Source organism: Papaver somniferum, unplaced genomic scaffold (assembly GCF_003573695.1).
Source record: "Papaver somniferum cultivar HN1 unplaced genomic scaffold, ASM357369v1 unplaced-scaffold_21, whole genome shotgun sequence".
NCBI lineage: Eukaryota > Viridiplantae > Streptophyta > Magnoliopsida > Ranunculales > Papaveraceae > Papaver > Papaver somniferum.
Genome location: NW_020631041.1, coordinates 106,149 through 121,725, shown reverse-complemented (window position 1 = coordinate 121,725; position 15,577 = coordinate 106,149).

The following is a 15,577-nucleotide window of genomic DNA, read 5'->3' as shown; positions in this document are numbered from 1 at the left end:
TGATGCACATCACACAGCACACATTGCTGAGAATGATGCACATATTGATTCAGTGCCTGCTTCTTCTTCTACTGTGCCTGCGTCTGGTACGGATGTTGTCACTTCTTCTCTCACAGAAGATACGGATGGTCGAGATCATTGTACTACAGTTTCAGATGAGGAACTTGGCCGGGGTAAACGTACAAAATTTGAGAATGTTAGGCATAAGGATTTTGTCCAATGGCAGGGTGTCTCAAAGCAGTCTAACACAACCTTGGTTTCCCCTGCAGCTTCACCTATACCAGTCAAGTCCTCAGGTACTCCCTATCCTATAACTCATTTTGTGAATTGTGATGCATTTTCTACTGCACATCGTTGTTTTGTTGCAGCTATTTCAACTGGTGTTGAACCCAAATCATTCAAAGAGGCAATGACTGATCCAAGATGGCGTCAGGCAATGCAAGATGAGATTGCTGCACTTATTTCCAATGGTACATGGACAATTGAAGATTTGCCTGCCAACAAGTCTGCAATTGGTTGCATGTGGGTTTTTCGCATTAAGCGAAAGTCTGATGGCTCTGTTGAACGTTACAAAGCCAGATTAGTTGTTTTTGGAAATCATCAACAGGAAGGAATTAATTTCACTGAAACTTTTGCTCCCACAGTAAAGATGGTTACTGTGAGAACTCTTCTTGCAGTTGCTGCAATAAATAACTGGGAATTAGTTCAGATGGATGTGCATAATGCTTTTCTTCATGGGGATTTAAATGAAGAAGTCTATATGCGACTTCCTCCTGGTTTTAGTATGGGATTATCTGGCAAAGTTTGTAGACTTCGTAAGTCATTGTATGGTCTACGCCAGGCTCCACGGTGTTGGTATGCTAAGCTAGCAGCTGCTTTGCGTACTTATGGATTTTCTACTAGTGCTTATGATCATTCGTTATTTCTGTATCGTCATGGGAATATTATCATGTATATTCTTGTATATGTGGATGATCTTGTTATTGCTGGTAACAACACAGATGCTATTCGAAAATTTCAGGAATATCTAGGCAGATGCTTTCACATGAAGAATTTGGGAAAATTAAAATACTTTCTAGGCATTGAGGTAGCTAGAAGTTCCAAAGGAATTTTCCTTTGTCAGCGCAAATATGCTCTAGATATATTGACAGAAACAGGTCTTCTTGGTTCAAAACCAGCTAATATTCCCATGGAAGAAAATCATAGGCTGGCTCTTGCCTCAGACTCACCTATGACTGATCCTGCTCGTTACAGAAGGCTGGTAGGGAAACTGATCTATCTTAATCTTACACGGCCGGATCTATGTTATTCTGTTCATATTCTTTCCCAGTTTTTACAACATCCAACTCAATCACATTGGGATGCTGCACTTAGAGTTGTGCGTTATTTGAAATCTAGCCCGGGGCAAGGTATTTTACTTCGTGCTGATTCCAAGTTGGTTCTTGATGCTTACTGTGATGCAGATTGGGCTAGCTGTCCACTTAGTCGACGTTCTCTCACGGCACATTTTATCTTTCTCGGGGGTTCTCCTATATCTTGGAAAACAAAGAAACAAACCACAGTTTCTCGTTCGTCAGCCGAAGCAGAATATCGTGCTTTAGCTTCCACAACTTGTGAAATCATTTGGTTAAAAGGGTTATTACGGAATTTTGGTGTAGGACATACAAAACCAGTCTCGCTTCACTGTGATAGTCAAGCAGTGTTACATATCGCTAATAATCCCGTCTTTCATGAACGAACAAAGCATATCGAGATTGACTGTCATTTTGTACGTGACGAAATACTTCGAGGTACTATTCGTCCATCCTATATTCATACTACCTCTCAACTAGCTGATATTCTGACTAAAGCCTTGGGACGTCAGCAGTTTCAAACTCTTCTTCTCAAGCTGGGCATTTCGACTCTTCATGCTCCAACTTGAGGGGGGGTATTGGGTATATTCTTGTATATTTTGTATATATTTACTTACTTGTATTGAGAAGATATTCACCTCTTTTAGAATATCTTGTAACCTCTTTTAGCATATCTTGTAACCTCTTTTAGCATATCTTGTAACCCTACTCCTTTATATAGGAGTCTTTGTTATCAATGAAAGACAAGGGAATTATCCTTCTTATCTTGTTGTTTAGGTTATCTTGTCTTGTCTTAGGTTATTGAAACCTTCATTTATAGTTACATCAAGCAGCAATCAGGGGCATGAGGCAAATCCGACTCAATCCATACACTATTTTAGTTGTTTAATGTTTCTTCTGTTCAGATTTTTCCTAACTGTTACTCATAAGTAGTATGCAGAACAGTTGTTTGATTAATATTACTTGATTGATCATTATACACCCTCCCCGGCTCTCTCCTCCCTCTCTCTTCTCTTTTCTTCTCAACGAAAAAACCCTCCCCGGCGCTTCTTCATCTGCTCGGATCGGCTCCTTTTGGAGAAGATCTGGGAAGATCTCTTTCTTTTTTTGCTCTTGCAGTTGATAGTTTCCATTTTTGTTGTAGTATTGTACTTAGTTTCATGTATTTCGTTTGTTCTAGTTTAGTTTGTAAAAGTCTCGATCTAGTTTCTCATACTGTGAATGGCTTGTCCGGCTATTTGGTGTGGGTTTTCACTGGTTCTTCTATCTTAGTATGTTGTGTCAGTAGGGATGTAATAAATGTGGTTTGCAGTGACCAGAAGATTCACGGCGAGTTTCTCCGGAAGGGGGCTGACTTTGAAGAAACGCAAAATCATGCTTCTTCAACTAGGGAGACTGGTTGTTGGGTAATCAGTTGGTGTTATCTCTGGAAGATTCTTGATTTATTTGCAAAATGGGTTTTTACTCTACCAACTAGGGTTAATGATTCATCTAATCCTATAATCATTTCGGTATGTGTGATTCAATGGGTTACGGTAACGGATCTGGTGATTGTATTTCCTAAGAACGGTGACGATCTTCATCAGAAGAATTGGTACCCCATGTGTGATCAATATTTTCCCGACGAGTCGAAAAATCCCGATGATTTTTCCAGCGAGTTGTGGAAGACGTGGATCAGAGTTGGCCTTCCAGCATATTTTCCTTGTGAAAGAAATTTTCATCAAATCGTCAAAAAAAAAAATTCTCACCGAGTTGTGGATCACGCTTCAACGATACAAGCTCACCCGTAGGTATGCGGGGTGTTACTATTAGGTTTAGTTTTACTGCTACTGTTTTATGGGTTGGTCACTAATATTGGATTCTGGTTATGGATTCTGGTTACTCGAGATTCTGGTTACGCAACATTCTGGTCACTTATGGAAATCATCGTAAGTTACATCATATATGTTATTGTTTTGTGTCCTTGTTATAACTTTCAGGATTAGCCCATGGTTTATTTATTAAAAAATAAAAAATTGATCTTTATACACGTAATTCTATAATTCTAGTAACCGGTATTAAAAGTTTAAAACCCAGAAATTACACAATACGAACTAATCTATATCATTATAACCCAAATTTTTATGGTGACTTATGATATGCTATCGTAATTCGTGACCTCAAAATTGGCCTAAATCTACCATGTGATTAAATATTTAGCCAGTGATAACACACAGCGTCCTTAAAATGAGACAGGTAGCATCCCTGGCAATCACCGCTTAACCAGCTTGGCCTGTATTGCCCAAAGCTCCACCATCCCAACAAATCTTTAGCTCACCAATTTCCGGATCTTCCGAAGTACACTCCACATGAGTAGAGTTTGTTGTATGTCTTCTTATGTCCAACTCTAAAATAGTTTAGCATGCGCAAATCTTCTATTAAATTATGCATGTAACCCTTCTACAACTAGAGCTATCTCTAATTACCCGAAAGACGGCGTAGGGTTAAAATTGATAACAAAGCGTCAAGGAGGCACATGAGTACCAAAGAGTGGAGTTAATCTTATTCAAACAACGCTACTGTCAGATTTTGCCATTATAATAAGCTTATATTTGAGAAGGATTATACTTTTAAAACTGATGCAGATGTGGCTTAGGAAGCTAGAACTTAGTTACTTTCTTGGACAAAAGCTGCGAGTCATTCTTTACATATCAATTTCTTCATTCTGTTTTAGCGGGAAACAACTTTTTTTGTTTTGGTAGTCTTTTCTTTCATCTTTTTTTCACTTCTTCTGGTAAATATTGTCGTTTCTGTATATTCATTCTTTTTTAAACCCAACTTTAATTAAAAAGACAAAGATATAGGTGAGAGTGATCCTAGTTAGTAATTCGGGATTCCACAAACATATGGAATGACAAACGTACGAGTATTATACGTTTTTGTAAAACTCAAATTCGTATAAATGTGAGTTCAGCTCTAAAAAATCAGTATCTATGTATGATAAATAATTAGTATTTATTAGGTCATAGCTTAATTTTTATGCATGTGTGAGTTATTTAAAGAAAAAATAAACTTAATATGATGGTATTAATAATATACAACATTAGTCATCCAAGAGGACGTGGTATAGTCGTTTAGATGCTTGGTTAGTGAGTTTGAGATCTCTCTCACCTTCACCTTCAAATATCTTCTGTCATTTTTTTTCCATAAAAATTACAACAACGTCTAATATTGGGTCGTGTATGCTTGGTAGGCAGTAAAGCCCAAAAAGTGGGGCCTTTGAATATGTAAAAGCTAAAGAATTTATGGCGAATTAAGCGGACGTATCATTCGGAATACGTAAAGTTCGTGAACGATTCGCGAATAATCCAGGAATGCCACATAATACACGTCTTGGGTTCGGAGTTGCAAACGTGCACGAATAAAACAGTAAAATTCGTGTTACGGAAAAATTCGGGAATGATTCGTGAATCATTCGCGAACTTACTAACTACGAGAGTGACACCAAGGTTACAAATAAAAAAAAAAAGAGAGAGAACGAAAAAGAAAATATACGAGCAACTCATAAACCTTGAAAAAAACAAAACATAAAACATACAACAGATCTCCAAAGAAACTAACTAAGTTCTCCATAAAATAAAAGAAACCCATATTTCTAAATCCTCATTTTCATCCTGAATCATTTTTGACATCATCAATTTGCTCATTATAGTAAGATTCGGTGTCAAAGTCTCCCAAGTAATCATCATCCTCAAACAAAGGCTTTTTCATCTTTGAATGAGATCTTGCATTCGCCGACCTACACATAGATCTCATCTTAGGATGGTCAAAAATACCTAATAACTTGTTAAAAACGATTTGGGTATCTATTTCCAATTGAGAAAGTTACAGACTTAGCTTCATAATCTTGATTCAAATTTTAGGTATTGAGCAGCTAGACTTTAAAAACAACAAAGGTGGATTCAGAACTGACCGAGTAAAAAAATGTTAGCTTGCATTGTTTCTTCTTTTTTTTCCAGACTGTAACTCGGCTCAAACCTAGTTGATCTAGAAGAACCACAACAAAATCCACCATTTCTAAATCAGAAACAACATTGACCTCTTTGCGACTGGGGTTTCCGCTGACCTCTTCTACTCTTCTTTGTATTTTCTGATTATCCAGCCAATTTGAATTCATCTCTAAATTTGCAATATTAAAATCCCAATCTAGGATGCTAGCTGAAGGGGTTCAAATACTTAATTAATAGGTGCTTGCGTATGTTAATCACCTATGTCCATTGATTTCTCTTGTTAGCCTTGTTAGTCATTACAAAGTAGACCCACCTCAAGTGAATAAGAAAAGCGCTTCACAAAATAACACAGAACTTTGCTATATTTCAAACTTGCATTACCACTATCTAAGATGAGCTACCTAATAAATGTGGAATGAATGCAATTGTAACTTCTAACAGGAATAGCCGACTTAGCTCCGTGGTAGAGCACATGACTTTGAGAAGAAGAACTTCTGACAGAACTTCAATTTGCTGTTTTAGTTAGTCTGGCGGTGCGTAGTAGGCATGGATGCAATGTATGGCTCCCAAATTTGTTGTGGTCGCTTAGGTACTAGTGCTAAACCGTTGCAACGTGCGTCAAAACAGCGAAGAATATGTATACAAGATATAAACGCACGCCTTTCAATTGTATTCGAGTCTTGCTTCTCTTTTGGTTTCTTTGCTTTTTAATTGGATAATTCCGAAAGCTTCTGTAGCTTGGTTTCTACTTGCAAAACAATTGTCATTCTTTTTTTCTTATGATTCTAATACATAAAACTCGCAATTTATAAGAGAGATGGTCCAATATATGCATAGAATCGAAGAAAACTGACATAGTTCTTTATAGTTTTGCTACTTTACAATTCAATATTGTTCCCTTTTTATTAAGAAAATTCAATCACGAATTAAATCTTATAATAATAATCTCGAGCTTGATTCTTCCGCTAGAATATTGCAATTCGACGAAGCCCGAATTTTGGATGTCTTTTTGAGATTACTTTCTCTGGTTTTTGTAGCCGGCGAAAGAAAAGAGAATCTTCAACAACTTGAATTTTTCTTTGCTTTTTGGCTATGTGTATAAATAGGAAAAATAATTAGCACAAGAGAACATAAGAATCAACAAAAAAGAGTAATTAGTCTATACATTCATAAATAATTGAATTAGTTACCTTTGTCTAGGTTTTGATATTTCTCACGTAGCTTGGCAGCGGCAGCTTCAAGTTTCGACTCAGAAAAGTCATTATAAACCTGTTGTCCTTTCTCAAATTTTGATGGAATCTTTATTTCTTCAACCTTAAGTTCTTCCATATCGTCATCACTTTTACCAAATACTTTTTCTATAATATCTTGCGCACGTTCATCATCACTTTCATCACCGAACAAGGAAGCATATAACTCGTTCATTGAGTCAAATTTTTCATCAACCAGTGCCATATCAAATTCAATACTTTTATCTAAATATATTGTATCCTGAAATAAAGTTGCAAGAATATGATTTAGTTTAGACATATAACCTTCGAGACATATGATTTAGTTTAGTGAACATGCAACTCAGATTATACGACCTAAGAGAGACTCAGATTATAGCCAAAGAAGAGATTTATAAGGTTATGACCATACCTTTCTTAGCTTGAGCCTCTCTAGCTCTTACAATAAATCTCTCCTTCTCTTTTCGTTAAAAAGAATTATTATAGGTTGTGTTGGCCCTGACTCTAGTTATATATAGGTAGAAATTTATTGATGTCCAAGTCTCTTTGTATAATGGAAACTTAGTCTATTTCGGTTTTATTAATCCTAATTTTATTTGACTTCTATTCTTTTGCTAAGTCGTAGTCTATTTGGGATTCATGATTCATATTTGACTTCTATTTTTCTGTTAAGTCGGCGAGGCTAGAATAAGGCTTTGTGTTATTGGCATAGTTACGGAGCTGTAGCCGGTACTTTAACCCTAGCAATTACAACGTGAACTAGTATATTATCACTCAAAATATCTACTGGAAATTAGTCATTTGTCCAAATATTTTTAAAACATGGTTCTAATGGACGAGTAAAATTAGTATGGATGACGTGGAGGTGCAACCAGAAGTATAGATAACACTTTCTTGAACACCTTCATAATTAGTAATTGGTCCCTTCTAATTTGTAGGACCCTATTGTTGGAGATGGATTTATAGCAACCGGGGGTATAAAATCCTATGTGTCACTGAAAATAAATAGATCCACACTCTCTTGGAGATGCTCTAACATATCGGATAAGAAGTATAGCTAAAACAACGAACGACCATTTCGTAAGAATCACTCTTTTCTTTTGCTTTTCTCAATGAATCGCTCTTCGTGAGTTTTTTCAGGGGAAAAAAAAGGTATTATTTTCTACGGAAAATGGGTCATTTGTCCAAATATTTTAAAACATGGTTTAAATGGACGAGTAAAAATTAGTAGGGTGAAATGGCCACCTAAAATGGCGAGGATGAAACTGGGTTCATCCTGACTTAAACATAAAAAATAGCGAGGATGAAACTGGATGCATCCTGATGTAAATTAAAAATAAGAAAAAGTATTTGAAAATGGGTAGGATGAAACTATTTACATCCTGGCTATTTTAACATTTTTTTCCATTTAAACAGTATCAAATTTTACATGTCTTTTTCATACAGGAATTGTCGTTATTGTGTTAATTGACCAATTTTGTGAAATATCTATCATTATGACCCAAACTTGGCTCTACCTCCTTAGATACGCATTGTATTATTTCTTAGAAATTTCTTAGATTGTTTGTTGGTGAAAAAATTACTGTAAATCCAAATATTTCATCGATGTATAAAAAAAATTTGTAACTAAAAATTTATTTCATGATCAAAAAATTGTTGTGTGACCTAAACTGTAGTCTGGGATCCATACTATGCATTGATGTAATTTGTAGATAGTGGTAAAAGTGGTTCGATTCTCGGACTTGTGAAAGATATTAATTAGACTTAAATCCTAATATTAAAATAGAAAATTCGCTAAAAATTATACCAACCTCAATCAAAGATGATATCAATACTAAAAGAAACACTGAGGCTAAGATTTCACTATTTTCCAAATCCAAAGTGATTTAATCCAATATTCATATTCATGCAATTTTTTCGTTCAATTTTATTCTAAATTATTGCAACAAGTAGATTCTCAAAATAACAGGTGTAAATTCGAAGCATAGAACATCAAAAACCTAGGTCCAAGCATGCTCTATCAATAGAAATAACAATTGCTTAACAAGAATCATTCAAACAATTTTCAATCAAGGCAAAACAATCATAAAAATAATTGCGATAAATAAATAAAACAACGTGTTTGTAACAGATATAATTGTTACGAACCACTGTTACAGAGTACCCTAACACAGAACTGTTGCGAACTCTGAATAATTGTTACAGAAATTGTTACAAAGAGATTGAATTTTGAAAGAAAAATCCACGGATTCTGCGACTGTCTTCGTCTGTCCAATGTTCTTCAGCTTCGTCTTCTTCCTCCTGCTGCTGCAACTTTCTCTGCAGTGTGATTTCTTCGCACCAGAGCTTCCCTTAAACTACGTAAACGCCCCAAACTACTCGACACCCTCTGTTATGACTTCCCCCACCATTCTATACAAACAGGTCCAACAATATCTTCGTGAAATCTCTGGTTTTACTCAGAAAGCTACGATATTTTCCTTGTTTATCTCTTCTATTCGTGGATTCTGTAGTATTCAAACACTTTCCAAATCTTGCAGAATAAATCTAATGAAAATCTCTCCTTTATCTTGCACGTTACTTCCTTCTAAACCACCAGAAAATCCGAGACTATCCCTCGTTCCCTGTTTAACTGAAATTGCCAAATATAACGATATTTCTTTCTTCTGTTTATGTGAACTAATACTTTACCAACCTTGATGCGGTGTGGTGAGTCCATATAGTCAAGCCCAATGAGAATCTGCGACGAAAAACAGCACAAATCCGATTCAGGAGTGTACACAAATGAACATATCTTTTGAACGTGACATTTCCCGCCAAATTTCATTTCTCACGTAAAGAAGGTGGAGTCCCCCTAACAGAACTGGGGTGCAAATAGCAAATGGATACCCCTTAGCAAATGAGGTGCCCCTTATCCAAAATGGGGGTCCGTATAGTAATTTTCTCCCACGAGCGCAAATACCACTTTTCGAGCCAATTTTTCCGCACAAACTTATTTCTCCAAAAACACCTACAAAGACATAAAAAGCCAAAATAAATACAAAATCGAGCACTAACAATATATACAATTGAGATTATATCAGACACAAAAATATGTCTATCATGCATACCCAAATCTACTTTGCTGGAATTGCCCCGTGATCCAAAATCTACCAATATGACCCAGTATGTCCGTGACTGTTCTAAATTTGCATCTTGTGTAAAACCCCTGAACCTAAATAGGCGTAAATAAGTAGTCAATCTATTTTTGGGCGTATTCATCCCATTCCTTAGCAGCTGGATCCATAATTTAGCAAAGTGGCGATTTTGATGGAACCCTAGCTTCCCTGTTAAAAGAGAAAGAAGAAGGATTTAAACTTAGGAGTTTTTAGTCGCAATTTTTGATGTATTATTTTTGCTGTGTACTAATCAACATGTTGGTGATGTTTCAAACCTGCTCGATCCCGGATCGGTTGAGCTAAATAGCTAGACTTAGTTACTTCTAATGTATTTAGATGCTGGTGTACATAAGTGTTTCCCATTAACTATGCTGGTATACATAGATGTTGGTAGCCAATAACTTTGTATTTGATTACGCTTGCCTAAATGATGTTATCTTTGACCATTGTGCGAGATTTGGTAGACACTGTTGAAGTTCATTTTCTATACGAACTGTACACATCTAAATGGATATTTAATTCATGATGTAAGATGGATTTAATACCTACAAGATTACCAACTGGCCAGTGATAATAGGATCCTATTGGTAGGAATATATTTGCAGCAGTAGGTGGGGGTGTGACATGTCTGTTATGATTTGAATATTTGTCACTATTTTTGCGCTAGAGATATACAGTGTACCCTACTTGCCATTATTTTTTCGTTTGTAGTTTGATAGGCCTGGCTTGGTCTCCCAAGTCATGGGTAGGAAAGTTGGGGTGCCTGTATGGGGTTTAAATATTTCAGTGTAACAGTTTAACGGCATGTGTGGTTATTTGTGTCTGCTATTTTTGGTGATATAAAATGTTCGAGTGTCGTCGACATATAAGAATATTATGCTAGGAGGAATGATGTTTGTGGTTTGGCGTCCATAGTTGGCTCGACTACCATGAATTATTAGGCGATGATCGAGAAATCGTATAAAAGATATGAATCTATTGTCTTTTATTGGGATCGACAAAATTTAATTTTTCCGGCGCGTGGTAGGAGAATTATTTGGACTACTTAAGAATTGTTTCGGTTCGTGCTACAGTTAAGAGTAAAGGGGTAAAGAGAGAGGAAATCGATTGTACATTGTCGTTTAGATCAGTTTGGGGAAAGTCTTGATTTGTTTTGTTTTAAACAACGGGCTCTCTTTTATTATTTAAACCTTTGAGTTGCAGATAGTACTACATTTTCTAAAAATGATTATTTAGTTCATAAGTTGTCCTTTGCTATTTTTTTCTACAAGAAATATACGGACTTGTTAGATTATCCATAAAGAATATAAGGGTGTGAAAGCCTATTATTATAATTGGGGTCTGACCCAACTTACTATTTCTTCAGGAAACCGTGACCGTGGAGCAACCTAGCTTGTAGATTGCGTTTTTGTTCTGAAAAGCTACTTTGTCATTATTTTAAATTGTTTAATTAGATAAACTTTTTGTTGAATTCTTTTAAAGATCAAACTTTGTTTCTTTAAATAAATTCTTCACATTTATTTGGGAGACGACCTGCGAGTCGAAGATTATTTTTGTTACTAAAAAATTCTTTTTAATTTACAATTTTCCTTATCAACTTCATTTAAATAAAATTCATTTATTTTGTTGTCATTGTGCGTCATACAATAACCCGAACTCCATTTGTTGGCTTGACGGTTTGAGTGTGTAAAGTTGTCCATGAGTATGCCACACTTGGAATTTTAGGGCGGCCGACCTAGAATTCGAAGTGGGGTGTTACATCTTGCTTCAGTATCTTTTCCTCCGATCCAAAATTTGTTGTGTGGCTCAAATTTGCATCTGCTCCAAATGTATATGGTGACCCAATGATTTTGCTTGCCGCTTAAGTTAAGTGAAATCTTACAAAAATCAAATCAAACTCCATTTCATGATCTGTAGAATTTTTTCCTGGACGTTGACAACTAGGTATAATCCAATAAAAAGTATCAAAACCCAAATCTATTATAGCTCCTCCTCCTCAAAGTATAGAACAATCACGAACGCATGTTAAGCTAGCATGGGACAGCGATCCCCATACCTTTTGCATGCTAAGCTAGCGCTATACCATCTGAGCTACATTCCCTCTTTCTGCTGTACTATGTAGACTGAATCTAATAGCACCTGGTTAGTGGGAGATTGAAAACATGTTTATGTTTTTCACAAAGTGACTGGGTTAATGATATAAATACGTTGCAAGTTTGAGTCAAGGATAATGATGGTAATTTTGGTTATAGCGGTGGTGGATTATTGAGTGATAACAGCATTGCCATTAAAACACTGATACTACTTACTACAAGATATAGTGACATAGTGTTCTATTCATGCTTGGTAAACACTAAGGATGAATCCTTCTTTGATTACTTGGAGAAAAATAACTTTTGCAATAATGTCTTTTTTTTTATTTGATTTTAATGGTCTCGCTAATCTTTATCCTGGTTCTCATGCTTTCAAACACACTAAATCTCTTCAGATGTGAAACTACTCTTAGGAGCTGAATTCTTGAATATCATAGTATCTTTGGCAATTTTCAGAGCCCAATAATAATACTCAGCGTCAAGTGGAGCATAAAAAATAGTCAGAGAGACCAATTCTGGAAAATCTCACTAGGCTAACTGAGTTACTAGACAAGTTTAAAAGCTGGTATATTATTGAGTCAAAATTGATCTCACATCCGCATGCCGAAAACATAACACGAAGTATGACTTAGAAAAACATAAATGAAGTTCAGTAATTGTATTATAAGTATTGAAATCAAATTTAGTCGTAAATTATTTTAACACTGATTAATCAACAAAATCAATAAACACAACTAATGCTAGCTTCAGCCGTTCCTAGTCAAACAGTATGTGTCTACACCACTTAATTAGTTTTGTCCAACATTATTACTGAGTTGATCATCACCCAATGTAGTGTTGTTTCCCTCCCAATAGGTAAAATATTGATTCTCTGTTTGCCTTGCATAAATCAAATTCCATTGGTTTAACTCAATATCAGAAGAGCAGACATACGAAATTCCCGAGTGATGATGGGTAATCATGATAATGCATTTTGGACCCATGACAAATAAAACAGGGAAGGGCGTTGGATGATGATTCTTTAATAATATAGGTGTTAATATTAATCTAGCAAGAATACTAGTACTAATTTTCAGCTGTTGTAAGCTAATCCCTTTCATTAAGTTAACATTGTAATTCATAACCCATTCATCGTCATCCCCAAATCTACCATTATTCTTCTTCTTTTCCAAGTACCACAATTTCCATCTATTAAAATTCGAAGAACACTGGAAATACAACGGGTGAATACTATCATTAATGTTTGGGTTGATGCATATAACTTAAGCTTTGTGTTATTATCATTGCAACGAGTGTAGTTGAGGAATTTTCCCACTACGGAATATACATCTACAACTGGAGATTTACAACACTTCGCTATACATCGTAGAAAGTCCTATGTTTTACAACTGGTTTCAAAGGAAGAGTTGTCGTATATCATCACTACCAACCCTTAGGAACAAGGGGTTGCGCTAAGAAAACAAACGACAACTCCTTTAGCAAAACTGTTGTGACAACATTTAGGTATAAAAACTTTGTTTCATAAGTGTAGTGACTTAGCCTATCACAATTCTCACAAGTGTTGTTGAAGAACACAAAAATATGATAATGAAAAATATGTTAGAGGGGAGATTCGAACATGAACCTAATGCATGGATGTCTAGCTCATCAACCATCCTTACAGTTCACAAATTTAGGTTTTTTTTTTAATAGAAACGTATAACAACACTTATAAGTGTTGTTGAAGTTAAAATATAGAATGTGGGAAAAAATGAGGTTTGGGGGATTCGACGGCCAGGTTTCGATCTTGGATCCGGATACGCATACAATATGCAGAAATAAGATTTTTTTAATGTTTCGTAGAATATCTCGAAGGAATCTTACCTGTAAATGGATGAATTCGTCGTTCTTACCAAGTTTCTGACTTAGAGTAGTCAACTCGCGGCCAGGTTTCGATCTTTGAGCCTGGTACGCATACAATATGCAGAAATAGGTTTTTGTAAAGGTTTCTTAAAAAATTTCGAAGGAATCTTACATGTAAATGGATGAATTCGTCGTTCTTACCAAGTTTTTGACTTAGAGTAGTCAACTCACGACCAGGCTTCGATCTCGGATCCTGGTACGCATACAATATGCAGAAATAGGATTTTTTTTAAGGTTTCGTAGAATATCTCGAAGAAATATTACCTATAAATATATGGATTCGTCGTTCTTACCACGTTTCTGACTTCGAGCAGTCAACTCGCGGCCAGGTTTCGATCTCGGAGCATGGTATGCATAAAATATGCATAAATAAGGTTTGCTTAAGGTTTCGTAGAATATACCAAAGGAATCTTACCTGTAAATGGATGGATTCGTCGTTTTTACCAAGTTTTTTACTTAGAGTAGTCAACTCGTGGCCGAGTTTCTATCTCTGAGCCTGGTATGTATACAATATGCATAAATAAGGTTTGTTAAAGGTTTCGTAGAATATTTCGAAGGAATCTTACCTGTAAATGGATGTTTTATTCGTTCTTACCAAGTTTCTGACTTATAGTAGCCAACTTGCGGCCAGGTTTCGATCTCTGAGCCTGATTTGCATAGAGTATGAAGAAATAAGTTTGTTTAAGGTTTCGTAGAAAATTTCGAAGGAATCTTACCTGTAAATGGATGGATTCGTCATTCTTACCAAGTTTCTGACTTAAAGTAGTCAATTTCGATGATGTATCATGCGAAGTTTGAAGTCAGAACCCTCTAAGAGCTTCTTACTTCATAGATTGTATGCTATTATACCAAGTCTGAAGTTCGAATCGACATTGAGCTTCATACTTATCGATTTTGATGATGTACATTTTTCACTATCTGTAATATTTACTTTACTCATTTCAGATAAGGATAATCTGGTAATTTTCACAGTCTCCATAATATTTATTACCTTTATTTCTAGTAAGGGTTATATGGTGATTTTAAAAATTTATAATATTTAGTTTACTTATTTTCCGATAAGGGTGGTCTGGTCATTTTCATAGTCTTCATAATATTTATTGCATTAATTTCCAAGAAGGGTAATATGGTCATTTTCACAAGCAGTAATATTTACTTTACTTTTTTTCGATAAGGGTAGTCAGGTCATTTTCACAATCTCCATAATATTTATTGCACAAATTTCCATGAAGCGTAATATGATCATTTTCACTATCTGTAATATTTACTTTACTTATTTCAGATAAGGATAGTTTAGTAATTTCACAATCTCCATAATATTTATTACCTTTATTTCTAGTAAGGGTAATATGGTCATTTTAACTCTTGTAATCTTCGAACCTGGGATGTTCAATTCTGATATATTTTTTATCCAGTTCATCCGAACGAGAAACTCGGGTTTCGTAGATTATTTCAAAGAAATCTTACCTGGTATGCATACAATATGCAGAAATAGGGTTTGTTTAAGGTTTCGTAGAATATCTCGAAGGACTCTTACCTATAAATGGATGGATTCGTCGTTCTTACCAAGTTTCTGAGTTAGAGTAGTCAACTCGCGGCCAGGTTTCGGTCTCGGAGCATGGTATGCATACAATATGCAGAAATAAGATTTGTTTAAGGTTTCGTAGAATATATTTCGAAGGAATCTTACCTGTAAATGGATGGTTTCTTCGTTCTTACCAAGTTTATGACTTAGAGCAGTCTACTCGCAGCCAGGTTTGGATCTCGGAGCCTGGTATGCATATAATATGCAGAAATAAGGTTTGTTTAAGGTTTCGTAGAATATTTTGAAGGAATTTTACCTGTAAATGGATG